This window comes from Protopterus annectens, chromosome 12.part0 (assembly GCF_019279795.1).
Source record: "Protopterus annectens isolate FY-2018-M chromosome 12.part0, PAN1.0, whole genome shotgun sequence".
Classification (NCBI taxonomy): Eukaryota; Metazoa; Chordata; order Ceratodontiformes; family Protopteridae; genus Protopterus; species Protopterus annectens.
The window spans coordinates 614180531-614206513 of NC_056746.1; positions in this window are offsets into that span (position 1 = coordinate 614180531).

The following is a 25983-nucleotide window of genomic DNA, read 5'->3' on the forward strand; positions in this document are numbered from 1 at the left end:
ATGCACCCCATATCTTATCTATACCAACTACACAGTTCCACAACAGTGTAGAAAGGGCAACACTATATCTTTGTTGAAAATCATGTCAGGAAGACTAACGCCAGAAAGAGTAGAGTCTCTATGCAATCAAGTCAGATCCTTGCTAAACAGTCACAAAGTTCAGGCCAGGGGTAGTCCTTCAAGTCCTATGGACTATGTTTCGGATAACTCCTTCTTGGTGGCCGCTGCTACCACCATAGCATCAACGGGAACTCCTTTGGTATGAAAAGCCTTATCTTCAGGTGCTGTCATGAATTTATTTGGCCTCCTCGGGATGGACTGAGTCTGGGGAGGTCCAGGCTTTCCGCAATATGACCCTTAAGAGTTGGTCATAAGGCGGTGTCACCCAGGAGGTGGAAGATCGGGAACCAAAGGCCACAAGATACACTGATTCATCCTCACTAGGGTTAGAGGTCTTCCAGTCACCCCTCTGTCTAAGGATTTCTAGGATGTCAGAAAAGGAGACATTCTTAGAGGAGGATCTAGGGGACCCTTCTGATTCCTCCAAATCAGTGTCAGAAGTGACAGACTCAGGTGAGTCAACATGCTTCCTCTTACACAGTCTCTTCCGAGGGAGCTCTCCAGTGGGATAATCTGGGGAGGTCTCGGAAGAGGGGGCAACTCCATTAGGGGATGCTTGGGTCTCTGGTTCCCTACACTGTGGGGGTGGCAGGGGGGAAGAGGTTGCTGCCTGATGCTGGTGGGACACAGGTTCCAATGATATGGCTTTTGCATAGGATAAAGCTTTCTTTGGCTCTTACCCAATCAGACTTTCCTGGTAATCAAATGCCAATAAATAAATAAATAAATAAATGCATAACAAAATAAAATATTTAAATGTGCTACTTATCCACCTCTATTTGTATTTGTGCTCAGTACCTCCACCAGTTCCACTCATCTATTTCATGGATTTGTGATTATTTTTGGAGGAATTTTCTCCAATGAACAAAACAATTAAATACAAATCACTGAAAGCCACTTTCAGAAAATGGGATTTTAATCTGTTTTGCAGGGGCATGCACCCCCTAACTTATCTATACCAACTACACAGTTCCACAACAGTGCAGAAAGGGCAACACTATATCTTTGTTGAAAATGATGTCAGCAAGTTTAACACTAGAAAGAGTAGTCTTTACGCAATCAAGTCAGATCCTTGCTAAACAGTCACAAAGTTCAGGCCAGGGGTAGACCTTCAACTCCTTGGGACTATGGCTTTCTCCATCCTGTTAGTTCCTTTAGCCCATCTACACATGAGAATACTTCAATGGCTGCTATTTGCCCAATGGTCGATGCAAGACCTTCCATTGTCTCATCAGGTTTTCATAACAAAAACCTGCAAGAAGGATCTGACATGGTGGTTGTGTCTATTTCTGAGCCTAAGAATACAATGTGTTGCGAAGGAGATAAGGCCGATTGTTTTAGGTTGACTGTGATGAGTAAACTGGCACACAAGGATAGAGTCTTGTCCCTGGTTGTGATGAGTTGATGCTTGGTGGTAGCACTGACAAGCCAGTTGTCTAGGTATGGAAACACCTGCAATCCTTGATGTCTCAGGTGAGCTGTTACCACTGGCATGCATTTGGTGAGCACTCTGGGGGCTGTAGTGAGACCAAAGGGAAGTGTTCAGAACTGAAAATGACTGGCTCCCAGCCGGAAGCATAAGTGTCTCCTGGAGTGCCTGTCCATTTTGATGTGGCAGTACGCATCCCGAAGATCTATTGAGCACATCCAATTGTTTTTCCCAATAAAGGGGAATATCAACTGCAGAGTGATCATTCGGAACTTCTATTTCTTTACAGACTTGTTGAGTCTGCTGAGATCTACAACTGATCTCCAGTCCCCTGTCTTTTTTGGAACTAAAAAGAATCAAGAGTAAGTTCCAGATCCTATTTGCTCTGTGGGGACTTCTTGGATGACTCTTTTTTGCAGCAACAAGATAACCCCTGATGTTGCATGGTCTAGTTGAATGGGTGGCACGTCTGGTAGAGACCAGTTTGCTGAGGGTTTGGAAGCAAAGGGAATCAGATAACCTCTGGATATTATGGTGTGTACCCAACGATCTTGCAAAATATTTAGCCAGGTGCTTGGGTACAGTGATAAATGACCTCCAACTGCCTCCAGAGATGGACAGTCGGGTAACCCTTCAGGGGTGAAGAAAGGGATGATCAGAGAAGATTTCTCTATCTCCCAGATGTTGCGGACCCCTTCTGCCACTAGGGTGGCATCTTCCATTATATCCTCCCCCTGTGCCTCTAGGCGAGGGTTGACCTGGTGTATGAGGGAAACCTTTATAAGATTTGCAGAACCACATTTTCCCTCCTGTATTACCTTTGGGATAGGGTCTAGATGGGTGGGAGAAATAGACTCAGACAACAGATAAGGTTTTCCCTTCCTGCTCGCACCTGGTCAAAGTCTCTTTCACCTGGGGTCCAAAAATAGATGAACCATCAAAGGTGACATTAGTGAAAGAAGACTTAAGGATTACATAAAATTACAAAGACGCATCCAAGAATGTCTCCTGAGTGATATTCCTGCTGCGCCTGCCCTACTCGCTCCATCTGCTGCATACGATATCAGCCTCATGGAGGAGTTAGCTGTTGACGTAAGGGTGGAGAGCTGCACAGAAACCTTATCCATGGATCCCAGAGCTACTGAATCCTGGAGGGTATCTCCAAACTCCTTTAGGAGATCCCTCTGAAGATGAATAAAATGGGTAAGGTAATTCAGTGATCTTAGAGTAAATGACGCTGAAGAGAATGTACACTTCTCATACCTATCCATCATCCTAGACTACTTGTTAGGAGGATGGATATTAGAAGATGTTTCGGATAACTCCTTCTTGGTGGCCACTGCTACTACCATAGCATCAATGGGAACTCCTTTGGTACGAAAACCCTTATCTTTAGGTGCTGTCATGAATTTATTTGGCCTCCTTGGGATGGGCTCCACTGAGTCTGGGGCGGTCCAGGCTTTCCGCGATATGACCCCTAAGAGTTGGTCATAAGGCAGTGTCACCCAGGAGGTGGAAGGTCAGAAACCAAAGGCCTCAAGATGCACTGATTCATCCTCAGTAGGGTTAGAGGTCAGCCAGTCACCCCTCTCTCTAAGGATTTCTAGGATGTCAGAAAAGGAGACATCCTCAGCGGGGAATCTAGGGACCTTTCAGATTCCTCCAAATCAGTGTCAGAAGTGACAGACTCAGGTGCGTCAACTGCTTCCTCTTATACAGTCTCTTTCGAGGGAGCTCTCCAGTGGGATAATCTGGGGAGGTCTCAGAAGAGGGGGTACGTCCAATAGAGGCTGCTTGGGTCTCTGGTTCCCTACACTGTGGGGGTGGCAGAGGGGAAGAGGTTGCTGCCTGATGCTGGTGGGACACAGGTTCCAAAGGTATGGCTTTTGCAGAGGATTAAGCCTTCTCTATTGTTTTGAAAGCCTTTCCCCCAGCTCTGAAGAAGACCTCTGCTCTGAGGAGATGGATGGTTGCCTCCTAGCCATGGGGAAAGGCTTTGAAGTAGATGTGGGAGCTGAGCTGAGTTGAGCCTAGGCACCGAGAGGGAGGGTTGGTTCCGAAGAAAACCCAGGGTGACTGTCCCCCTCAGAGTCCACTTGAGAGCATTGGATCCCAGATCCCTTGACTCCATACTGAGCCACTGAGGATAGAGTGATCAGTTCCGAGAAATCAGGGAGGTTCCTTGGAACCGACAGATCCAAGACTGAAGAACCTAAAGTGATTGGCTCCAAGAATGAAGCAGTCAGAGTAGGAGCAGAGGTTTTTAAAGGAGTCGGCTCCAAAGCCTTTGGGTCCGGAGGGGCCAATTTCTTTGCCAGAGCTGGATCTGAAAGCAACCTCTTCACCACCCACTCAATGTCCTCATCTGAAAGTGTCCTGAAGGATCTGGTGGAAACAGAAAGAGATCTCCTCCTTTCCAAAATAGGAGATCTCAAGGTTGGTGACACAGGGTCAATATCAGGTAACTGTCTCGGTACTGAAGGTTGCCTCGGCACCAAGGAGACCACCGGTACCAATGTGGAAGAAGTTTGATCAGAGCCAGATCTCCTTGGCATCGACACTTTGGTCTTTTTCGACGGCTCCAAAACTAGGGCTGAATATTTATGTTTCGAAGTCTTAGTAGCGGCCTGACCAAGTTCCAGCTGTTCCAGGAAGGAACTGGTCATAAGACCCCTATCAGTTTGCACTTTCTCTCATTCAAGACCCGCAGCAGGAATATCACTCAGCTTTAATAATTGGCTCAAATACTGGTGTCATTCTAGGGGGATCCAATGTCTGTCTGCTTGGGATGACATGCTGGACAAGCCACGCTGCTTTGCAAGGGACGGCTTGCATCTGTCGCCACTGGGCTTCTGGATATTGGCTAAGGCTCTTGCCTCCACCATAGTGCCTTTTTTAGGCAAGGCTCAAAAGACAAACCCACCTCCTTAGAAAACAAAAATGGAAAAAGATTAAGGGTAATGCTGCTCAATGCCAGAAGTCTAAATCTCAAGATGCAGGCTTTCAAAGCACTCCTCAGTATGGAGAACATCGATGTCTGTGCAGTAGCTGAAACCTGGTTCAAGGCTCCTGAGAGCACCCCAGCACTACCAGGCTATACCTTGTATCATGCTTTTCGGCCCCAAAACTCAGGCCAAACCAAAAAGGAAGGGGGAATGTCCATATTCATCAAGGACACCCACACCTCCAGGTTAGTGGGAACACATGAAGCATCAGAGACCATCCAGGTGCAACTAACCGTAGGCAAAGCTGCTATACAACTAGTAGCATGTTACAGACCACCCTCCCAATCTCAGGAACCCCACTCAGCCTTCCTGAAGACATTGGAGGATATGAATGTCTCACCAAACACCATCATATTGGGAGACTTCAACTACCCTAACATAGACTGGGTGCATTATTCTAGCCCAAACACCCTAGCCCAAAGGTTCCTGGAATTCATAAATTCAAATGCAGTGGAACAGCTAGTCACCTCTCCCACAAAGGGAGATAATATACTAGACCTGATCATCACAAACATGGGGACAAAGTGCTCCACACCGGAAGTATACCCCTCACTAGTGAGATCTGACCACAAACTAATCACCCTAGATATACATATCCTACCTCCACCCCAACACAAAAGACTATAGTGAAAAACTTCTCAAAAGCCGACTTTACACTTCTTAAAACTGAGATGGTATCCTTTAAGCCCACTGGGCCAGTGGAAACCACATCCCACAATGCAGAATCCTTCACAAATGCTTTCTACGGATGTCTCCAAGAATGCATGGATCATGCAATCCCAAATAAAACCAAGACCCTCTCCACCAAGGGCAGGCGTCCTGTCTGGTGGACCCCAGCCATAAACAAATTGTATAACAAAAGAAGGAAGCTACTGCATGACAGAGCAAAATCCCATAAAGAGAAGGCATCTCTGATCAGCACTAGTAGAGAGCTACGTTCTCTCATAAAAACATCCAAGGCGAACTTTGAGAGAAAAATCGCTATGGACACTAAAGATAACCACAAGGCCTTCTTCAGCTATGTTAGAAACCTGGGCGGAAACCCTCAGATATGTTCAGAGTTAGTTCACAATGACAAAAAATACACTGAACCCACAGATATTGGCAACATTCTGGCAGACAAGTTCAGTGCAAATTTCTCCCCTCCCTCACCCCCAAAAGAAGAAATACTTATCCCAGCTGAATGTAACCTCCCTGTCATCTCAGATGTCCAGGTGAGAACCGCCCTCAGCAAAGCTAAAAACACAGCATCAATGGGACCTGACGGTATCCCGGGTTGCCTGCTACGTGAACTCCAAGAGGAGCTAAACCCGCACGTAAAAATGCTATTTAACCTTAGCCTTACTACAGGATATGTACCTGAACACTGGCGTACAGCAACAGTAGTCCCACTCCACAAAGGAGGCACCTCTACAGACCCTGGTAACTACCGCCCCATAAGTTTAACCAGCCTGGTCTGCAAAGCTATGGAAAGAATCATTATGGAAGTCATAAACAGAGACATTGGGGACTTACAGACACTTGATCCCACCCAGTTCGGCTTTGTAAAGGGCAGATCTTGCCTTTTGAACCTGGTTGACTTTTTCAAAACAGTCACTAGAGCCATTGACGATGGCAAAGCAGTCCATACAGCCTACCTGGACTTGGCTAAAGCTTTCGACACAATACCCCACTCTGGCATCATAGACAAGCTCAACAGCTTAAATGTAAATCCATATGTCACAAAATGGGGGGCAAACTGGCTAAAAGATAGAACCCATAAAGTCAAAATCACTGGAGCCATGTCAGACTCAAAGCCAGTTACAAGTGGTGTCCCACAGGGCTCTGTCCTGGGACCCCTCTTGTTCGGCATTTATTTCTCAGATGTGAAAGCAAACATGGGAGGGTTGTGGCTGACAAAGTTCGCAGATGACTGCAAACTAGGCGCCATAGTCAATACACCAGCTGACACATACATCCTACAGAAAGGCCTCACTGAAACGGACAACTGGTGCCGGAGTCATGGCCTTAAACTAAATGCCAAAAAATGTATAGTCATCCTTTTGGGAAAAACAAAGAACCCATAAATTATCACATAGACAGTAACCCACTGAGTACGGAAAAAGTAATCAGAGACCTGGGGACCCAAGTCGATAGTGACTTCTCATTTGACACCCATGTTGCCAAAGTGGTTAGAAAGACTTTCTACCTTGCCCACCTTATCATGAAGGGATTCACATCCAGATCAAAGGAGGTCATTGTACCCCTATACTCCTCCCTTATCAGGCCCATGATTGAGTACAATGCCCCATTTGGTATGTACCTCACCCGGCACTTGCAACAGCTAGAGAGACCCCAAAAGTACCTCACCAAGAGGATCAAGGGTCTCCAACATATGTCATATGCTGCCAGACTAAAGAAACTCCAGCTCTATTCAGTAGCATACTGCCTGCTCAGAGGTGATCTGTGCCTGATGTACAAGGCCATGTCCAATCAGGAATTGATGGACATGCTCCACCTCAAAAAATCCAAATCCATCAGAACCACGAGAGCTAAAGATTTAAATCTCAGCACAAATATGAATAGGACATGCTGGAGGGACAGATTCATAACTCAGAGGCTTCCCATACTCTGGAACAGAATCCCAGTTCATGTTAGGCAGATTCCCTCACTGACTCTCTTCAAGAGAAATCTTGATGAGTGGATGGGAGATCGTAGGTTTACCCCAGGGGTCATCTCTGTGTCACTACTAGAAAGAGGCACAGTAAACTAATTCTATTATGTAAGAGGGTCTTCACTGTGTCACTACTAGACAGAGGCACAGTATTCTAAATCTATACTGTACAGTTTTGTACCATTACATGGGGTGGCGAAAGCCACATCACTATGGCTAGGCTTATAAATGCCCCAGGGCAGATAGCCTAGTACCAAACTATGAAACTATGAAACTATGGTACTAAACACATGGCAAAAGGTACAGGGCTCTTGCAAATGAGCTTCACCTGAACAGTACACGCAACTGTCAAAGACATCTTTTGGGAGCATCTGTCACATTTTTTAAACCCTGAAGGGCGATGGTCCTTATGGTCTCTATCCTTTTCTTTAGATATTCTGCAGAAAGGACTATAGTCTATCTAGAGAAGGCAACAATAATAACTAAACTCTAACTACTAAGGTAACAATAACAACTAAGTTAGTGAGAGACACAAAGAAGAGTATATCGTATATTATAAACTTTTTTTTTTTTTTTTATAAGACACACACTCAGGCAGGAAAGGCCTTCTAAGTTAAAATGGGCAACTACGGCCCTCTAACTTAAATGGGCCGTAAAATCCTATGGGGAAAAATAGGGGTCAAAACTCTCAGAACAGTCAGACAAAAGATAACAGTAATAAAGAATGTAATTGAAGAAGAAAGGTTGAAAAAAGACAAGATTTAGTAAAGAAATCTATTACTTAGTCAATGAGCCAGTAAGGAGACAACCTCGAAGCTTTCACGGGAAACGAGATCTGGGGAATTGCCGTGAGGTACCATGGGATAGGGGTTAGCCTCGAGCCAGTAAAAGGTCTCGAACTTTAGTATCGGGCGAGTCGGAGCCGAATATCAGCTCTGAACCCATCCAGCAAGAATTACGGCGAGATAGGACTACATAACATCCTTTTGTTTCTGTCTCACCAAGCATCAAAATTATGCAAACGCTGGGTCACAAGTAAGTATGCATAATCATGGAGCTGAAAGTCTTACAGTGGTTCAGTGAAAGGACTTGTTTTAAAGTTTTCAGCAAAACAACAGGACAACCTATTAACTTTTTGGAGGTTACCACTAATTAGTATTAATGTTCCTTGGCTATAGACCCAGGAAATGTAGTGATGTCCTGTTAGTAGTAAGAATCTCAAAAATCAGTATTTTACAGTTTATGCATCTGCAGACTGTTCTTCATATAATGATACATAATTAAAACACAAATACCTATAATAAAACGTACCATGTTTGTCTCTCCAAATCCATATTTTGATGATTGTTCTGCACTCTCTCTTTGTCAGCAAAACTGACACGCATCCTCTGTTTGTCTAATTCTGTACCATTAGCTTTCTCCACTGCAGTCACGGCATCTTGTAGGTGTCTAAAACAGACAAAACCAAAACCAGCAGATTTCTTCTCCATTCCTCGGTGGACAAGGTGGACATTTGTCAGCTCTCCATAACAAGAAAAGAACTGATACAGGCGTTGTTCTGTGGTCTGTCTGTTGAGCCCAAACACTGCCACAGTAGTATTAGCAGCGGGCTCTGCAGAGTCAAATGTTTTTAACTCACTTATGTTTTCTTCCATTTTATTCTCACTGCAAAATGAAGGAAGAAACCTTACTAAAATCTAACATTATGTCTAGTTTGGTATAATTATTTAAACTGTAGATGATTTTGTATTATTTTTGAGCTTGTAAAATTATTGTTCTTAAAATGTTTTGTAATGCTTTGGAGCATTTCTCCCTGGGCCTCCATGGAAAATTGGCTCTTACCCAATCAGACTTTCCCGGTAATCAAATGTCAATAAATAAATAAATACATAAGAAAATAAAATATTTAAATGTTGTGTTACTTACCCACCTCTATATGAATTTGTGCTCAGTACTTCCACCAGTTCCACTCATCTATTTAATGGATTTGTGATTATTTTTTGGGGATTTTTCTCCAATGAACAAAACAATTAAATACAAATCACTGAAAGCCACTTTCAGAAAATGGGATTTTAAGCTGTTTTGCAGGGGCAGGCACTCATGCACCCCATAACTTATCTATACCAACTACACAGTTCCACAACAGTGCAGAAAGGGCAACACTATATCTTTGTTGAAAATGGAGTTTAATCTTAAAGCCATCATGCTGTTCTCAGCTGGACAAACAGCATTTGGCATCCACGCTCAATCCCTATTTTAGTCTCTACCACGCAGATTGCTCAGGCATTTAATTAAGCAGTAAATCACAATACAAGGGATGTGTAGGGAGACTAGTTACACTCAGAGAAGGAAAACAGGAACAGCAATGCTGTCTCACTAAAAATCAATTGTCTAAATTGCAAAAATATGCAGACTTGCACAGAGCCTTAGATCTCAGTATCATAAAGGCTACTGAAAGGCACCTTGAGCCTTAAATATGGAACTTCAACAGATCCTAATCTGTCAGACCTGTTGCACATTTTCAAGTCCAAGGGTATTATAAACACCCACTCAAGGGATCTCATTTGAAAATAAGTAGAACATGTTGGAGGGATAGGTATGTATCATAGAGATTACTGTTTCTGTGGAACTGTGCCTATGACACATACAACAAAGTATTTCTGTTACTATATTCAAATGTGATTTGGAAGTATGAAAGAGTAACCATGAATTCGTCCAGTTTAGCACTGCTATCCCTCATAGATAGGGAAACTATGCAAATGTCCCAACAAATCCTTGTTTGGCCATCTCTAGGTTATTTGTGTGCAAAATTTAAAGGCTAAAATCTACCATGGGAATGTAAGACTAGGCTTCCTAAGATCCTCAAAAATCAATAGCCTAGTAAGTATTATGAATCAAGGAATCTATAAGAAGTTATAATATATAACTTGGTAGTTTGTCTAAACAAGTAATCTTTGTAAGATAGATGCTTTGTTAGCTGAATATATGAATTTGTAGAAACGTACTCTTCACTGTGATAATAAAGGCATGGACTACCAGGAGAATAAGATACAGGGTTAGAACACATGGATGTTGTGTGTAGTTGGTACACTGCACAGGCAGTGATTTAGCAAACTGAAAGAAATTCAAACTCCACAAGTCAATGAAAGGGACACTATATTAAATGCAGTTCTCATAATCTTTGAATTCTTTGTTATAGTGACTATGATCAGACACTATTTTAAACATAGTGGATGTTATATCACTCTGTGCAAACATCCCAAACAAAGATGGTATTGTTGCCTGTCTTAAGCAGTTACAAAACAAATAATGGATGATTGGGCTGTACGCTGATCTGAATTTAAACTGGTCATCTCTCATCTTACTCTCCACTACTCTGTGTATTTGTTTATCAATCACCTTCTCCAGCATTTTTATTCAGTGTAACAGGAGTTGAAGACCTGCATACAGACCACAATTGTGAATGCCCCTTTGTTCTGCTACACTGGTACTAGGATGATTATTTTCCAGTCATCTGAGATATGTCTTTCTATCCATATTATTACTATGAGTACCCTCAGAAGCCCACTCAACATCTTGATCATATATGCTGTGACCTCAAGTGAGCCTACTGCTTTCTCAGATTTCATTTTCCTTAATGTTCTTACTTCTTATAGGGTGGGTTCTTCTTCCTTTTTCAGTGCAGGCTGTTTCTAGGACCGTAAAGCTTCTGAGGTATTTTCTTCAGTCAGAAGCTTCTGGAAGTACTCCTTCCACATCTGCTTTTGAAGCCTCGTGGACTAATGAGCAGGTTGTTTGTGGCACCTCATATGAGGGGTGACCAATGACTGTCTTCTTTATCATTATGTCCATAAATAAATCTCTAAATCTCTTACTATACATATATACTAACACTCTAAAATATGTTCCAACTACAAGTTTAAGTTTATGGTTATGGAACAAGTTACACCGGATGCCCAGGGGGGAAATTTGAAGGCTAAACTTGAATATAGGGAATTATTCTGGCAGATCAAGTTAGAAGCTGGGAAGCCCCCGGGGCTAAATGATTAAATTAGTATCAGCAGTGTCTTAAAACAGAACAGCAAAATTATAAATTTCATAAGAAAGTGTAAATTTAATAATGATCATGGTTTTATAAGCTGTATGGAATTGTTTAAATATTCCAAACTATGTTCTAAGTAGGGGATTGACAAATTGTAGAGTATTGTGTTTTATGTGGCATCAATGTTTTATAGTAATTTTATATACATTAGACCTATGTATTTCCATATGAAATTTTCCATTGACAAAGTAGGAATAAGTGTTACCTTTTTAAATATGGGTTGGGGATTGACTGATTTAATTTTATTGGTTCTTTTGAAATGCTGGTTACATAAATGGGGACTTTGAACATTTGTAATTTGTTCTGATGAAGTCTGACATTGTGTTAGGTGAAAGTGCTTAACTCTGACGTTATTTGTGTATTGTGAGTCGTTTTTACCTGAGTTGTTTTACCACTTTGAACTTTTGAGCTTACTGTGTTGAGTCAAATGGACTGTACAGGAATTAAACATCTGCTTTTGGAACCGTGGAGTCTGTTTATTTCTTAATTTTCTTATATTATATGCCTGGAGCTTTTCTCCCCGGGCCTCTGCTGAGAAAGGGCATTTTGCACAGTCAGACACTCCTGGTCAACAAATGTAAAATAAATAAGTAACTAAAAAAAAAATAGGCCAGTGAGTTCCCATATGACAAAGCAACAGATGGCACAGGATGAAATTGAAGAGAATGTGCCAGAGGAAGATGCAATAGAACTTTCTATAGAATGCCTGTAAGAAATGGAAAACAAAAATATGCCTCAGTTTAGAAGAAAACAAGTTAAGAGTAGAGATGCTTGACTTAATACAGATAGATAGACATATTAAGATCAATGAAAGAAACAGACTGCAGAAGGTCAATAAAATCCAAAAAGTCAGAAGTTTGATAAAGCAAATGAACACATTATTTATATAGAGATCCATGCAATATAACTGAATTAATCAGGATATATTACTGTGCGGCTAAATTAATAACTGATAAAGTTCTATCACAAGAACGTAGGGTAGTGAGGGAAAGGAAGGGGAGAAATCTAAAACATCATGGAAGTATCGAAAAGAGAAAACTATAAAGCAACTAAGACAAGAAGTGTCTGATACAAGAGTATAGAAGAGGGAACAGATCAACAAAAATACTTAGAAAGATAGATGTGATAAAAGCAATGTGCAGTATTAGAACAGATCAGGATCTCTCATGCACTATCACAAATAAACTAAAAATCTCAGCACAGGCAAAAAAACTTAGAAGACACGCAGATAACTATAATGGAAAAGAACAAAGTAAGTAATTTATTGATGGCCCAAAAAGTTTTATAGAGAATTGGGAAACAAGGTAAAAAGAAACTGAAAGACCACCAAGAAGAAATAGATACATTTTGGAGAAGTATCTATGAAAATCCTGTGGAACATAACAAAGATGCTAAATGGATAGAAGAAGTAAAAGAAAGAATAAGAAGTTTAAAGGTACAGACTATGAAATGGGATGAAGTAACAGTCAGAGAGACTGAAACAAAGTTAAGAAAAGTCTATAATTGGAAAACCCCAGGCCCAAATACAATACCTAACTTCTGGTTAAAAGTATTAACATCTTTGCATGGAGATTTAGCTTTGAGTAAGAACTATTTATATGTGCACCCCAAACAGACATGAACCTGGCTAACAACAGGAAAAAAGCAATGCTCCTACTTAATAGTGAACCTGCAAGCTACCCTAAAAATGATAGACCAATAACTTGCCTTCCGGCAACATATAAACTATAAACTGGAATTGATGCTGACAGAATTTATAGTCATTTAGAAGGAAACTCAATTATGGCATGAGAACAAAAGGGCAATAAAAGAAAGTCATATGGAACAAAGGATCATTTGCTATTAAATTGTCATAGTGGAGAACTGTAAAAAGGAAAATTAAATTTAAACTGGAAATTTAGGTATGGCATGGATTGGCTACAAAAATCATTTGATAGTAGATAGGATTTGTGGATAAAAGTGTGCTTAAAAATGTATAAGATACTGATTGACTACATTACAGTGACCATGAAACAGTGGCAGACCACTATGCAACTAAACAATGATAAAGGACAAATTTTATTGCAGGGATAAAAATTCAAAGGGCACTGCTGCTATTCTACCTTGCCTTTAATGCATTAAGTCATCTACTTAACAGCTTAGGCCATGGCTATAATTTGGCTCCTAGAAAATGTATAAAGACTTCTCATATTTCTTTATCGACGATTTAATCTCATCTTCTCTTTGTCGAAGATTTAAAACTGTATAGCACATCAGATGAGGAGCTGAAAGTACAACTGCAAGTTGTCCAAACTTTTTCAGATGATATATGAATGTCATTTGGTCTTGATAAGTGTGCAAAAGCAACCTTTAAAGCAGGAAAACTGCAGCACCAAGAAACATCAGTTTCAGACAAGAATGTGATATAAAAGAACTTGAACAAGAGGGAGTGTATATATATTTTGGCATCGACAAAGGGTCAACAATAAAACATGAACAAATGTGAATAAAACTTAGTAAGGAATACTTTCGAAGACTTAAATTAATCCTGAAAACTGCACTGACATCTAGGAACAAAATTTAAGCTATTAACCAATTTGCTCTTCCTCTCCTAACTTATAGTTTTGGAGTGACTTTCTGGCCCCAAATCATGTTGGATAGATTAGACAGGAAAACAAGAAGGATGCTTCATGCTCAACAAATGATTTATAAAAATCAGTGCATACCAAGACTATATATTCTCTGTTCCTAAGGAGGGATGGGCCTCCTTGAAATTGATTACACATATAGATCTGCAATCGAGGGACTCCACACATACCTACTGACCTCACAAGACCCAAATGTAATGAAAGTTTTGAAACATGAGGAGAATAAATCTAAGATGACTTCCCTGCTTAAACTAGCAGAGGCATATTGGCGTCAAGCAGGAATGGAAATCAAACCACAAGAAGATAAAAAAAACAGGCAGCAATTGAATGTGCCAAACAACAAAAGAAAGAATATAAGGTGAAAGACTAGATCAGAAGGCAAGAAATGTGGAAAATGCATAAATATAGTTGCAAGTATAGAAAACTTTGGGAAGAACCTCATGATGATCAGGAATGAATGCAGGAATGGTTAATGAGAGGTGAATTCAGACTAAGATATGAAAGGTTAATATTGGGGGCACAAGATAGTGGACTATGTACACGTTGGTTTACAAAGTCCATTGAATATGTGGGAGAAACAGACAAATGTAGGTTTTGTAAAACAGAATTGGAAACAGTTGCATACCTCATTGCTGGTTGCGACATACAAATGACACAAGAACTGTATACTGAAAGGCATAATAATGTGGCGAGACTGTTGCACTGGGGATTGCTCAAACATTATGGTATTGAAGTGGCTGAAAAACACTGGAATCATGAGCCAGAAAGCATCACAGAAAATAATGAAGTGTACATCACATGGGATCATCCATTAGCAACACTTCAAGAGATAGATGCGAGAAAACCGCATATAGTGGTCCAAGAAAATAAGACAAACGTAGCATTGATCATTGAAATCGCCACACCTAGTGACTACAGTGTGTTGCGTACAGACAGACACAAAGTCTTAAAATATCAGGATTTGCAGGCAGAAATGACAGCAGTGTGGAAGAAGGATACCCAGATAGTTCCAATAGTAGTAGGAGCAACGAGTCTTCTAAAATGGAATCTACATGCATATTTAGATATGCTACCAACACATATAACTCTATACGAACTGCCGAAGGAGTCATTAATGGGCACATTGCAGGTATAACAATACTAATTTCATGAACTTTAATCGTATTTTGACTTAGGAATGGGGTCCATCCCTGTCATGGTATTAGAATTCCAAAAGATTTGGGGAAATTAAAAAGAGACTGAAACTCATTCCCCTCAAGCAAACTGAACATCTACAAACTATTAAGGCAGATCTTAATAAGCATTCAAGACACTCCTGAATCTGTCAATGTTTATTCACTGAATAAAATGCACATATATGCTCTCAAATAATTGTTTTTATTTATCATAAAAGGTTTATGTTAAAACCACCAAGGGATATCAGATTTTATCATGGGGACATTGGTGTTACAGTTCCATTGAATAGGTCATAAAATTATTTATAGAATGGAAGAGGTGGCAATTCTGACATATTAAATGGTCGACGTACACAAAACCAAATTTATAACATTCTGACTTACCTCCCAGTTAATGCAATTATGAAAGTTATAACTCATACCATATCAACAGTACATTATCACTTTAAAACACCATACTACGTACCTAACCTCACCTCCACCATGCCCACCAACCAATACCTGCATACTCAAAGGAAATCCCATTGAATATTCATGATGGCATCTGCAGCACCACATGAACATTCATTGGAGATTCCTAAATTCCATTATTACAATTATTTATTTTCTACGTTTACATTTTTACAGAGGAGCTGCACCTCCCAAATCCCCTGCAAATTAAATATACCAACTCTGAGATTGTACTACAATGCAGAAATCAGTAGGCTTCCTATTCTGGTCAGCTGGCAAAGTCGGCATTTGAAACGTTCAGTCTTCTGAACGTCCGTATATATATATATATATATATATATATATATATATATATATATATATATGTATATTTATAGATATAGCTATGTCTATACTGGGTGTACTGACAGTTAGCCAGAATGGATCAACTTCAGTTATGGATATGCTTTGCATACTAAGACAGTACCATCTCCAGATTTTTGACCAAGATGGACATTCAACTAATAATTACATCATAGAAAATATTTGATTTTAGAATGTCATTTTCAATGTAATATTATGTTATTTTTACTAGGCCAGGTGAAAAGAGCTTAAAACAAGTCTTTCTGTTCTAAAATATTTGTCATACTACCTGCATTTAAAAGGCAGCAGAATAATTGGAGCCATCAAAGTAATTTAGGCTGCTGTGTGGTCCATTGTTTGCTTTATTATTTCTGCAAATTACTAAGGGCAGCAGTATTGGGGACAGCCTATATACTACATGTGGCCATTTATAGCTTGTGATTTTGGGTTTTACTGGCTGAGTGGGTTATAATTATTAAGTATGTGTCTGTACTGACAGAGAATTATGGGAGAAATTTAATGGATTTGTTTTTGCTGGAGTATTCCAGTTTATGTTTAGCATGATGTGTATGGATGGTTGTATCATTTTGTGAGGGATATGGGAAAAGTAAAGACAAAAAAAAATAACACCAGAAGAAAATATACCACAGTAAGGAACACTACTTTCTGAAGCAGTAGGTTTTTGTTCGAGTGTTGTTAATCATTTGGAGGTCCATCTTTTGTTTTAGTCTGGGAAGGAGGTACAGTAGTACAAAAGGAGAATAATGTGTGTGAGATCGAGTCTTAAACTCAATGCTAGGAAATGCAGAATTCTACCATTTGGGAAGTCCCATATAAGTACCATATTGATAATATGTCCCTAAGATTCGATCCAGTGGTTAGTGCTCTAGGTACACACATAGACAGTAGCCTTACCTTCAACCACCATGTCGCCACAGTGGTGAGGAATTTCTTTTATGTTGCATAACTTAGAAGTAAGGGCATGGAATCTAGGTCCAAAGAGGTCATTATCTCACTATACTCCACCCTTATCAGACCAACCATAGAGTACAATTCTCCCTTTGGTATGTACCTGACTAGCGACATGAAGCCACTAGAGTGACCTCAGAGGTTCCTTACAAAAAGAATACAAGGTGTAACAAACCTGCCTTATGCACAGTGCCTTAAAGCCCTTTCCCTCTACTCAGTCTCCTACAGATTGCTTAGGGGTTATCTATGCCTGGCTTACAAGGGATCCGCAAACACCACACTTATGACTCTTCTACATATTTGTAAGTTAAACAGTAACAAATATAAGATCTAGGGACTTGAATTTTGTCTGTGACTTAAACAGAACATGCTGGAGTGACAGATACATGTTCCAGAGACCGCTCCTCATAATGGAACAGGCTTCCTATCCATGTGAAGCTGAGTTCATCTATTACCAAGTTTAAGCACAACCTAGACCAGTGGATGGAGAATAGGAAATTTACACCGGGTCTGGTACCCATGTCCCTTATTATCAGAGGTCCCTTATAATTGCCTGGCCTCAATGTCCTATTTGGACACAGGACATGATTTTTATTTTGGGAAAACTTGGCTAGGCTTAGAAAGGCCCTTTGTTAGCCTAGTAACAATCTAAGGCCCCTTGGGCTGTTAGCCTAGTAACAATCTAAGGCCCCTTGGGCTGTTAGCCTAGTAACAATCTAAGGCCCCCTGGGTTGCTAGCCTGGTAACAATCTAAGGCCCCCTGGGTTGTTAGCCTGGTAACAATCTAAGGCCCACTGGGTTGTTAGACTGGTAACAATCTAAGGCTCCCTGGGTTGTTAGCTGGTAACAATCTAAGGCTCCCTGGGTTGTTAGCCTGGTAACAATCTAGGGCCCCCTGGGTTGTTAGCCTGGTAACAATCTAAGACTCCCTGGGTTGTTAGCCTGGTAACAATCTAAGACCTCCTGGGTTGTTAGCCTAGTAACAATCTAAGGCCCCCTTGGGTTGTTAGCCTGGTAACAATCTAAGGCCCCCTGGGTTGTTAGTCTGGTAACAATCTAAGGCCCCTGGGTTGTTAGCCTAGTAACAATCTAAGGCCCCCTGGGTTGTTAGCCTGGTAACAATCTAAGGCACCCTGGGTTGTTAGCCTGGTAACAATCTAAGGCCCCCTGGGTTGTTAGCCTGGTAACAATCTAGGGCCCCTGGGTTGTTAGCCTGGTAACAATGTAAGACCCCCAGGGTAGTTATCCTGGTAACAATCTAAGGCCCCCTAGGTTGTTAGGCTAGTAACAATCTATGGCCCCCTGGGTTGATAGCCTGGTAACAATCTAAGGCACCCTGGAGTGTTAGCCTGGTAACAATCTAAAGCCTCCTGGGTTGTTAGCCTAGTAACAAACTAAGACCCCCTTGGGTTGTTAGCCTGCTAACAATCTAAGGCCCTCTGGGTTGTTAGCCTGGTAACAATCTAAGGCCCCCCTGGGTTGTGAGCCTAGTAACAATCTAAGGCCCCCTGAGTTGTTAGCCTGGTAACAATCTAAGGCCCGCTGGGTTGTTAGCCTGGTAACAATCTAAGGCCCCCTGAGTTGTTAGCCTGGTAACAATCTAAGGCCCCCTTGGTTGTTAGCCTGGTAACAATCTAGGGACCCCTGGGTTGTTAGCCTGGTAACAATCTAAGGCCCCCTGGGTAGATATCCTGGTAACAATCTAAGGCCCCCTGGGTTGTTAGCCTAGGAACAATCTAAGGCCCCCTGGGTCGTTAACCTGGTAACAATCTAAGGCCCCCTGGGTTGTTAGCCTGGTAACAATCTAAGGCCCCCTGGGTTGTTAGCCTAGTAACAACCTAAGGCCCCCTTGGGTTGTTAGTCTGGTAAAAATCTAAGGACCCCTGGGTTGTTAGCCTGGTAACAATCTAAGGACCCCTGGGTTGTTAGCCTAGTAACAATCTAAGGCCCCCCTGGAATGTTAGCCTGGTAACAATCTAAGGCCTCCTGGGTTGTTAGCCTAGTAACATTCTAAGACCCCCTTGGGTTGTTAGCCCAGTAACAATCTATGGCCCCCTGGGTTGTTAGCCTGGTAACAATCTAGGGCCCCTGGGTTGTTAGCCTGGTAACAATGTAAGACCCCCAGGGTAGTTATCCTGGTAACAATCTAAGGCCCCCTGGGTTGTTAGGCTAGTAACAATCTAAGGCCCCCTGGGTTGTTAGCCTGGTAACAATCTAAGGCCCCCTGGGTTGTTAGCCTGGCAACAATCTAAGGCCCCCTGGGTAGTTAGCCTGGTAACAATCTAAGGCCCCCGGGTTGTTAGCCTAGGAACAATCTAAGGCCCCTGGGTTGTTAGCCTAGTAACAATCTAAGGCCCCCTGGGTTGTTAGCCTGGTAACAATCTAAGGCCCCCTGGGTTGTTAGCCTGGTAACAATCTAAGGCCCCCTAGGTTGTTAGCCTGGTAACAATCTAAGGCCCCCTGGAGTGTTTGCCTGGTAACAATCTAAGGCCTCCTGGGTTGTTAGCCTAGTAACAAACTAAGACCCCCTTGGGTTGTTAGCCTGCTAACAATCTAAGGCCCTCTGGGTTGTTAGCCTGGTAACAATCTAAGGCCCCCCTGGGTTGTGAGCATAGTAACAATCTAAGGCCCCCCTGGGTTGTTAGCCTGGTAACAATCTAAGGCCCCCTGGGTTGTTAGCCTGGTAACAATCTAAGGCCCCCTGGGTTATTAGCCTGGTAACAATCTAAGGCCCCCTTGGTTGTTAGCCTGGTAACAATCTAGGGACCCCTGGGTTGTTAGCCTGGTAACAATCTAAGGCCCCCTGGGTAGATATCCTGGTAACAATCTAAGGCCCCCTGGGTTGTTAGCCTAGGAACAATCTAAGGCCCCCTGGGTTGTTAACCTGGTAACAATCTAAGGCCCCCTGGGTTGTTAGCCTGGTAACAATCTAAGGCTGCCTGGGTTGTTAGCCTAGTAACAATCTAAGCCCCCCTTGGGTTGTTAGTCTGGTAACAATCTAAGGCCCCCCTGGGTTGTTAGCCTGGTAACAATCTAAGGACCCCTGGGTTGTTAGCCTAGTAACAATCTAAGGCCCCCTGGGTTGTTAGCCTGGTAACAATCTAAAGCCTCCTGGGTTGTTAGCCTAGTAGCAATCTAAGACCCCCTTGGGTTGTTAGCCTGGTAACAATCTAAGGCCCCCTGGGTTGTTAGCCTAGTAACAATCTAAGGCCCCCTGGGTTGTTAGCCTGGTAACAATCTAAGGCCCCCTGGGTTGTTAGCTTGGTAACAATCTAAGGCCCCCTGGGTAGTTAGCTTAGTAACAATCTAAGGCCCCCCCCCTCTGGTAGTAGCCTGGTAACACTCTACGGCCCCCTGGGTAGCTAGTGTGGTAACAATCTAAGGCCCCCTGGGTAGTTAGCCTGGTAACAATCTAAGGCCCCCTGGGTTGTTAGCCTGGTAACAATCTAAGGCCCCCTGGGTTGTTAGCCTAGTAACAATCTAAGGCCCCCTGGGTTGTTAGCCTGGTAACAATCTAAGGCCCCCTGGGTTGTTAGCTTGGTAACAATCTAAGGCCCCCTGGGTAGTTAGCTTAGTAACAATCTAAGGCCCCCCCTCTGGTAGTAGCCTGGTAACACTCTACGGCCCCCTGGGTAGCTAGTGTGGTAACAATCTAAGGCCCCCTGGGTAGTTAGCCTGGTAACAATCTAAGGCCCCCTGGGTTGTTAGCCTGGTAACAATCTAAGGCCCCCTGGGATGTTAGCCTGGTAACAATCTAAGGCCCCCTGGGTAGTTAGCCTGGTAACAATCTAAGGCCCCCTGGGTAGTTAGCCTGGTAACAATCTAAGGCCCCCTGGGTAGTTAGCCTGGTAACAATCTAAGGCCCCCTGGGTTGTTAGCCTGGTAACAATCTAAGGCCCCCTGGGTAGTTAGCCTGGTAACAATCTAAGCCCCCCTGGGTAGTTAGCCTGGTAACAATCTAAGGCCCCCTGGGTAGTTAGCCTGGTAACAATCTATGAATCATTGTGGTGACGAGTGTTTTGTTAAGGAGGAAAAGGAAAGGGAAATGAAGAGGAAGGAATAGAAGAGATGTGAGCTGCTTAAGGATGGTTAGAGGAAATGATATGTGAGTGGGTGGAAAAGGGGTTAAAGTAGTGGGTTCTCCAATAGCAAAATAGTGCAATTATAAAAAAAGAGAGAAAACCAAAAAAGAAATGCATTGCCTTCAGGGAAAGATCCTCAGGAATGAGCTTCTAAATGGGATAAGTAAAGCAAGCAGTAATTCTTAGAGACACAGCCCAGATGTAGACAGAATGAAGTTATCTGAATAGTAACTTAACATTATCTAATTTAACAAAATGTTGTGGAGACATAGAGCAAACAGAGTTATACACTATTTATACTTTATGAATATATCAACAAAAGCTCAAGGTCTCTTATGTACTTTATGTAGATAAAGTTATGAATAAAAAGTTTTTGCTGACAAATATTTACTGAGTTTTGGTTACCAAAGTCCATCCATTAAGTTAGAAATAACAAGTCTTGGGCGACAAATGTTTACCGTTTCTTGGTTATTAAAGTCTATTCTTGTCTAATTCAAAGCACTTTGATTTTCTTTGCTGGCAATCCTAATGGTTACCAGTCAATGCAGTTTGATAATTCACACTGGTGGAGGATACTTGACCCTTCAAAGTCATTTAACCTGTTAATGTGCTCTCAGGTTTCCAGTGAAATGAGGAACTTGAGCTTAACTGATTTAATTAATTAAGAAATAAGGAAATTAACTTATTCCATGAGACATGGGTTATACCCATCAGAATGGCTCAGGGTTTACTGACCTAGACATCTGCAGGCCTTCTTGTCGGGATGAAACTGACTTGTATATCATATGTAAATCCTAAGTAAAAAAAAAAAATGGGGGCCCCGGGGTTGTTACTTCTGTGACCCAGACACAGAGTAAGGAGCTAAAATGCTACATCTTCATCCTTGTATCTTATCTTCTCCGACTTTGGAACTTGAAGAGCTGGACTCTTTAATGGTCAGTGCCATTCCATTTGTGATATCTAACATCTTAGTGAACAGTAATTATTCTATGGTTCTTAGACTAATTCTAGTGTATTCTGTCTTACACTCCCTGAGCCTGTGCTGAGAGGGGGTTTCATGCCAAGTCAGGCTTTCCCAATTAAAATTTCAATAAACAAATAAACAAACAAATAAATTAATGAGATACTTCTAACAATGTTTATCAATGATTTATTCTAACGATGTTTGGTTGTGACATTTCAGGGACAGCTTGATAGGAACATAGACCTTTTCTATTTCACCAAACATTAAAAAGTATACATATGTTTCATCACAAATATGCATATTCATGGAACTGTTAACAAGTGTTCAGTGCAGGAACTTGGTTTGGGGATTTCAGTAAAACTCTATGCCTACATACTAACTATTTACAGGCTTTAACTAATTAATATTAATTCTCCTTGGCTATTAATGAAGTGCAGACATATATCTAGGAAATGCAATGTCCCATTAAAATTAAGAAACTCAAAAATAAGGATTCAGTACTTTGTGCATCTGCAGACTGTTCCTTGCATAACTATTCATAATTGAAACATGAATATATATAATAACACTTACCAAGTTTGCTTCTCCAAATCCTTATACTGAGGACGGCTCTGCGCTCTCTCTTTCTCAACAAAATGGACATGTAGCTTACAGCCATCTAATTCTGCACCATTTGCTTTCTCTACTGCAATCACTGCATTTTGTAGGTGCTCAAAATAGACGAAACCAAAACTAGCTGATGTTTTGTCTCTCCCTCGGCGGAAAATATCGACATTTTTCACATTTCCAAAATGAGAAAAGAACTGATACAGGTGTTGTTCTGTGGTCTGTTTGTTGAGCCCAAACACTGCCACAGTAGTATTAGCAGCCGACTCTGCAGAGTCAAATGTTTTTAACTCACTTATGTTTTCTTCCATTTTATTCTCACTGCAAAATAAAGGAAGAAACCTTACTAAAACCTTACATTATGTCTAATTTGGTATAATTATATCAGCTGTAGATGTTTTTGTATAAGTTTTAAGTTTGTAAAATTATTGTTCTTAAAATGTTTTGTAATACTTTGGAGCTTTTCTCCCCGAATATCACAGCAAATGGCCTCCTATCCAGTCTGACTTTCCTGGTAATTAAATGTCAATAAATAAATAAATAAATACATAACAAAATAAAATATTTAAATGTTGTGCTAATTACCCACCTCTATTTGTATTTGTGCTCAGTATCTGCACCAGTTCCACTCATCTATTTCATGGATTTGTGATTATTTTTTTGGGATTTTTCTCCAATGAACAAAATTAAATACAAATCACTGAATGCCACTTTCAAAAAATGGGATTTTAAGCTGTTTTGCAGAGGCAGGCACTCATGCACCCCTAACTTATCTATACCAACTACACAGTTCCACATCAGAGCAGAAAGGGCAACACTATATTCCTGTTGAAAATTGAGTTTAGTCTTAAAGCCATCATGCTGTTTTCAGCTGGACAAACAGCATTTGGCATCAATGCTCAATCCCTGTTATAGTCTCTACCCATACAGTAATATAGCCTCAGTGGTCAGTCCCTATTATAGTCTCTACTGTACAGTAATATAGACCTGGCTAGACTTATTAACAATGATCAGAGATAGACATACAGTTGTACTAGGAATTGGAAAGAGAATTGGTTGAAAGCTGTTTAAATTGCAGTGGTTGTACCCTGTTTGGATGACTAAAGGGTGGAATATGGGTGCCCAAGTGGTTCTTGTCTGCTACTGGTTCCTCCATTTATTTTTGCTACTATGGCATCAGTTGTCAGGATACACATTAAGACATTTTGACTTTGAATTTATACATGCAGGACTCACAAAAGTACATTTGCTGTGAAAGATTCTCCTTTCGATATGGTCTTGTTGAAACAGATGGAATATTGAAAATTATGCGACTGGTTCATCAGATGAAAAGCTTCCTGTTGTTGGTTTTGAATATTTCTCTCTCAGAATTTTGACATACCTTTTCATGAACTGCCTACATTTTTAACAATACTGAAATGTGTGTGGCTGGCTACAGATTCTGTCGTAACTGTAAACACTTCATTAAAGCTGAAATAATAAAAATGTTTTACTTGGGAAAAATAGGATCATAGGAAGTTTCTAGGCTATTGGCCCTGAGGCTGTTACATGCCTAGCTAAGAATTTAACCCATGTTCCAGCAAGTCAGCACCCTATGCTACTGTCCAGCATAGACACTGGTGGAATCTGAGGAGTGTATTTTCTGTTCCCCATCCAGTTATCCAAGTTGCAGTTAAAAAGGTTTAATGAGGTACTCTGCTTTACATGGAGAAGGAGTCTATTCCAGAAATAGGGGAGTCTCTGGGATACAAATCTGTCTTGCCAACAATTCTTATTGATGTCACATACCAGGTTGAGGTCACGTGTGCAGGTTACTCGAGTGGAGCTTGACTTGTGGATATGCAGCAGTTCCATCAGGGCAGGGTCTGAGATTGCTTTGTATGCCAGACAGAGGTCACCTCTGAGAAGTCTGTAGGAGACTGAGTATTGGGACAGGGCTTTTAGCCAGTCTGTGTAGGGTAGATGTTTGAGGACCTGGATTCTCCAGGTGAGGAATCTCTGTAGTCTCTCCAGCTGCTGCATGTGCTTTGTGAGGTACATGCCGAAAGGGGAATTGTACTCAATAATCAGTCTTATAAGGGAACAATACAGGAATGTTATGACCGCCTTGTCCCTGGATGAGATATCCTTACTAATGAGGTAGGCCATGTAAAAAGCTTTCCGTACAATGGAAGCAATATGGTAGTCAAAAGTCAGTTTGCTATCAACCTGGGTTCCCAAGTCCCTCACGACTGATTGCATGCTTAGTGCCTTATTATCAATGTGATCATTTGTGGGGATGCCATTCTCCCCATAAGGGATGATGATGCATTTTTTGGCATTCAGTTGGAGGCCATTTTTCTGGCACCAGTCATTTGTTTGGGTGAGACCCTCTTGGAGGATGTCCATAAATTGATGACAGCACCCATCTTTCAGTCATCTGCAAACTTGGGTCAGCCATAGCCCGCTAGATTTGGCCTGCACCTCTAAGAAGCATATCCCAAACAGCAGAGCCCCCAAGACCGATCCCTGGGGTACACTGCTTGTTATGGTTCTACTACTTGAAGTGGCTTCCCCTATTTTGACTAGGTGGGTTCTATCAGTGAGCCAGTTTGTTACCCATCTGGTAACATATGGATTTATGCCTAGTTGAGAGAGTTTATCTATTATACCTGAGTGGGGAATAGTATCGAAGGCCTTGGCCAGATCAAGGTAGGTAGCGTGTTTAACTACTTGGGCACCCATCTAGTCTACCCGTTAGTCATCCAAACAGGGTACAGCCACTGCAATTTAAACAGCTTAAATGAGTACATATTAAACCTTTACCCATGTCTGACAGGTACCACATTCACTTCTTCCCTTCGTACAGTTCAGGAAATGCATGCTGATGGAAAACTTGCTGTTATGTTTATTCAGTTAGTGAATTATGGTTATATTTAAAAATTAATCCTGATTCTTTAAAACACAAAGATAATGGAGCTCAGACTTGATGTAATACATTTTATTGAACAAACATACCTTTTGCAAATGGAATTTAAAATCACCTTGTCTAACCACACATTAATCAAACCAATCTCTGAAACTAAGCTACCAGGTGTCCCCTTTGATAATATTTTAAAATTTGACAAGCATAAATCACTTGCAATTAAAAAAGCCCACATTAAATAAGGTTCTCTCTAGAGTTAAGACTTATCTTGCAAACTCTTCCAGACAAGCAATCGCCAGGACCCACCTGATATCTACTCTATTTTATGTCTCCCCTATACTCATAAACCTCAGGAAAACTGACTTAAGCAAGTTAGACAGATGCTACCACAAAATAGCCAGACTCGCTGCTAACCTGCCCCACAGAACTCATCACTGTCTCGCTCTAAAACAAATCAGATGGCTAGAACTACCTAACCTCTTAACCTTTAACCAGATTACCCTAACCCACTCTATAATAATCCTGCCTGACAAATGTCCAGCCATACACAACCT